Consider the following 4,947-nt stretch of genomic DNA (forward strand, 5'->3'; position numbering starts at 1 on the left):
TCACCTCTCCCGTCACCACCCAGACACACCCCTTGTCTGTTCCTGGATCATGTCCCAGAATCCCCGGCACCGCTCACCTCTCCCGTCAGCAGCTCCATCATCTTCTTGGTGACTTCTAGAACCTTCTCCATGTTGGGTCTCTCGGGTTTTAGGGAGTCACATGGGGGCACTGTGATGGTCACATGATCACCAGACTTCAGAAGAGGAAAACTCTGGATGGAGAAACCAATAGGAACATCATGTTAGAGTCCCAGAATCCTTCTCACCTCTCCGGTCAGGTCATTGAACCTCCCAGAATCCTCCTCACCCCTCCGGTCAGGTCATGTGACCTCCCAGAATCCTCCTCACCCCTCCGGTCAGGTCATGTGACCTCCCAGAATCCTCCTCACCTCTCCTGTCAGCAGGTAGATGATCTCCAGGGTGAGGTTTAGTATCCTCTCGGTCATGCGACTCCGGTCCTCCTCCATCCTCTTTGGTGCAGTCATGTGATCTGTATCGATTTCCATGGAGACCGATAAATGATAATTATCCGGATTGAATTGGTCATACAATAATTCGGGGGGAGGGGGGCGTAAGACCGCTATAGAGAGATCGCTGCTCTCGGTGTGATGTCATAAGATGGGCGGACTCCCGATGGAAGGGGATCTGGACCAGGGAAGGACTGGGATCTTCTTCATGGTAGATCTCTGTGGGCCATGGAGGTGCAGTGATTGGTGGTCATTGTGGACGTCCCTCATGGACATGGTCTATTGCGAGACACCTTCACCTCTTACAGGAAAACCCTTTGCCTTGGTCGGCATTTGATCACATGACTTCTTAGAGCCCCCAACGGAGGCGGGTTCTGGAAGACTTCCCGTCGCCAGATCTGAAGGTGGATCAGATAGCTCTACGATGTCCGCCATGTGTCAGCGACGGCGGGTCCTGCTCTGGTATGGGTCTGAACGTTGGAGCATCTCCACTCGGGGGCCGCCAACCCAACTCATCCAATTAGTATTGGCCCTCAGCCCCGCCCTGTCCTAATTGAGAGGGGGAGCCATAAGAGCCCCGGGAATCATTCTTCCCCGGGGCATCCCACCTCTCCTACACCGTGACTCTAAAATCCATATCTACGTGATGTCCTTGTACTCGGGAGACCTCAATCATCGCGTTTCCGGATCAACGTCGGCGGTTTTAATGGTTTTAATAATTTTGTAAAAGGTGATTGGGTGGAAAAGCAACACAACTCCAAAATGTTCATGAATTGGAAGATGTTGTGACCCTGAAGGGGTTAATATACTATTCCAGCCCTATATATAGATAAAAGAGGTCACAGTGACTATGGGGGGGGCCAAAGCCGATATAGTGGGGGGGGGGACTTGTAAATATAACATAATATCTTCTTACCTCCTCTGCTGCCAGTTCCAGCAATGTCTCCTCTCTACTTCCTCCCAAATCACCTCACAGCCAGAACTTCCTGTTTATAGGTGACATCCGTTCCTGTTCATTTATCATAGAGACTTCCTGTCTGGGTGTAGGTGATATCGCCACCTGGTGGAGCTCAGAGGTACTGCGGCGTGTGAACACGTCCTTGTTCCATGTTCTGTATATCCTTCTAGATGGGTCATCTCCACCCCACCGAGAGGGATAGAAGTATAGGACTGATAGGGATCACTGGAGGGATTTCAAGACAACCGATTCTGCAGATACATTTATTGATTATTGGTATTTATAGAGCTTACGCAGTGCACATTCACATCAGTCCCCGCCCTCGAGGAGCTTTACAATCTAAAGGTCCCCATCTCACATGCATGCGAGGACCAGGGCCGTACAACCTTCCAGCATGTCTTTGGAGTACCCGGAGGAAAGCCCCCCAAGCGCAAGGCGAACATACAAACTCCATGCACGTTGGGTGGGATTCAAAACGGGGACCCCCCCCCTCCCGGTGCTCCAAGACAGAAGTACCAACCACGGTGCTGCCCCTATGACCCGTATCCCAAAGAAGGATCCTCTACATGCAGAGCTGCCTTACTTTTCAGAGAACCTTCGCGTGCTGTTCTGAAGGACCTGAGAAGCCCCTCAAACCGCCTCTCTAAAGTCCGTCACTGAATGGCTGCCCCCACCGGGGTTATTGATTGGGGTGTTATAGAAAGCGGGGGATGGGGGGGTCACATTGACGTGTTGCCATTGGCTCTGCCAGTCTGTCCATATTTTCTATTTCTTGACCCGCCGCCAATGGCCCACGCGTTCCTTACATTGCAAAGAGCGGGGGTCTGGTCTTCTGGGGGCGACGCTTCTCCCTGCTGCCAATTGTCATACAATTTCTGGCGAATCTCATGGTGCTTCCTATATGAACTGATGGGGGTAAGCCCAGGTGGGTGTTTGGGGGAGGGGGGCCAAGGGCATAGTGGCTGAGGTGGAGGAATAGCTCCTCTATGAAAGCTTCATTCCCGAATAAAACATCTAAGGACTCAGCTATGGAGGTGTATCATACCATATATAAGACCTCGGCCTCCGCTCTATGTCCTTTACTCGGGTTCCCGGAGAACCGGCTGATACTACGTTGTGTTCTGTAGGAAGATCCTCCTCTGTTCTTGGAAGTAAACTCAGTTTTCCAGTTGGGATCACGTCCTAGGGTATGGAAGGTCCATCTCTGTCTCCGTAACTTCCCGGGTAATGAGGGGCCACCTTCTTGGCACACAACCAGGTCCAGGTGGTTGAAAGGAACTTCTCATAACCCATGAGGAGACATTTCAAGGTCCAATTTGTTCTAGAACATGGCCTTGTGCATGGAGTGACCACCAGACGTGCTCAGCACCGTGGCGGGCACCAAACCGCCTATATAGAGTGGACTTCTGCATGGGTTGCCGAGTGGTCTTCAACTAGCCCTTGTTCACCTGGATCTGTGTATGACCCGACCTGCCTCGGGACCTTTGTCTACCCATTGTGACCTAGACCTGCCTATTTGACCCCACTTACTGCCTTCTACCTTCTGCTCCCTGGCTGTTATGGACCTTCACTTGAGTTTTCCCGCCTGTTACTGACCGTGAGTCTTTGACGTGGTTCCTTCCTACTGATTTAGCACTCTACTGCCCCGGCTCTTACAAACCTCCCGCTTTCCCAATGGGTACCCGGCTGCCCGTGTGTTACTGGCCTCAGCTTGTATCTTAGTCTAGGTTCTGGTCACCTGCTCCGGTACCACAGTGTTTCTGTGTCTGGATCCTGTCCAGTGGACTCGAGTCACCTGGTCCACGCACCCTACAGTCACCATGGATCTGATATTGCCTGCAACACCAATACTTGTGCCGCTCCGTGTCCTCACACTGCCCACCTCCAGGGTTGTTGTACTGGAGGAGTACTTGAAGAACCTTCATCTTGCCTTGTGATCTGCCTCTGGACCTTTGCTTACCCATCGGGACCTTGGCCCGCCTATGGAACTCTGCTCACCGTCTTGTATCTCTGTGGTGCTTCTGCTGCCCAGATGTTGGCTTGTCTCCTCAACTCTGCTCCTGCCTACTGCATTGGTACCCCACTACCTGGTTCTTACCGACCCTGTCTTCTATCTAGAGCACTTTCTCTGGTACCACGGCGTTCCATGCACCCGGCTCCTTCCCAGTGGTCTTCAGCCGTTTGGCTCAGGCGCCTGACAGCCACCATAGAGTCGGTGCTGTCCCCACACGTCTCTGTTACCACTTCCACAGTTGTTGGACAGGAGACCCCCTTGTCAGGGTACATCGGTCAGCACCCATAGTACAGCTTCTGCCCCGGATGGCTGCACGAAACTATACGCATGCGCGTATTCGGTGCTAGTCGTGCGCATGCGGAAAAACGAGGTGCACGCATTTGTCCTTGGCGCCAGGCGGGCTATTTAAAGATGGCTCCTGCATCTGCACCTTGCCGATAGACCTGCATCTGTGATTTCTGTTCCTGATATCTGTTTGACCCGGCTTGGTTCCTGACTCTGCCTGCTTGTGACCTCGGCTGGTCCCGGACCATTCTTCTGCCTGGTACCAGGTATCAGGATCCGGTACCATTCTGCTCGCAAGTGTATGACCCGGCCTGTTCCCGACTCTGACCGCACGTTGCCGATCCGGCTTGTCCCCGACTACGCTTCAGCTCCTCACACCATTGTCCTCTGATCTGCCACCTGTTGTCACCATCGGCGTGTCCAGCCAGCCGCAGGCCCTGGTGCCACCTCTCCGTCTGTGCAACTACCGTTCCATCTCCAGTGGGGCTTAGACGAGAGCGGCAAGTGAAGACCTTCCTCGTCACTTCAGGCTCACACCCCTCAATCAACTTGGTCTCCACCAGGAACATGGCGGCAAGCCTCTCGGACAACGTGTCCCCTGTAAGAGAGGTCATGACTACTCACCTGGCCGGCCGTCTGTGCAGGACACAATAGGGGCCGGTGGGAGGAACCACGGAGAAGAACCAGGAACCGGACACTCCCAGGTTAGATTTTGAGGGGTCTTCAAGAGGTGCCGATAACGAAGAGTAATGAGAATGTGGAGTCGTAGTGACCGGAACCCCCGCCCCTCCCCCACCAACCAAAAAACAATTCAGATCTTCAGACGGAACGTTCAGCTGCAGACACCAAGCAGGTGGTCGTAAATCACATTCCAACCTTCCAGTCGCGGCATCGGTGATCAGACGCTCAGCCATAAACCCACCAAAAGGAGTCGCGGCATCGGCGACTGGACGCTCGGCAATAAACCCACCAAAACGAGTCGCGGCATCGGCGATCGGCAATAAACCCACCAAAACGAGTCGCGGCATCGGCGACCGGACGCTCGGCCATAAACCCACCAAAACGAGTCTTAGCATCGGTGACCGGACGCTCGGCAATAAACCCACCAAAACGAGTCGCGGCATCGGCGACCGGACGCTCGGCAATAAACCCACCAAAACGAGTCGCGGCATCGGTGACCGGACGCTCGGCAATAAACCCACCAAAACGAGTCGCGGCATCGG

The sequence above is a fragment of the Nanorana parkeri genome, unplaced genomic scaffold, assembly GCF_000935625.1.
Source record: "Nanorana parkeri isolate BGI_ZX_2015 unplaced genomic scaffold, ASM93562v1 scaffold2148, whole genome shotgun sequence".
NCBI lineage: Eukaryota > Metazoa > Chordata > Amphibia > Anura > Dicroglossidae > Nanorana > Nanorana parkeri.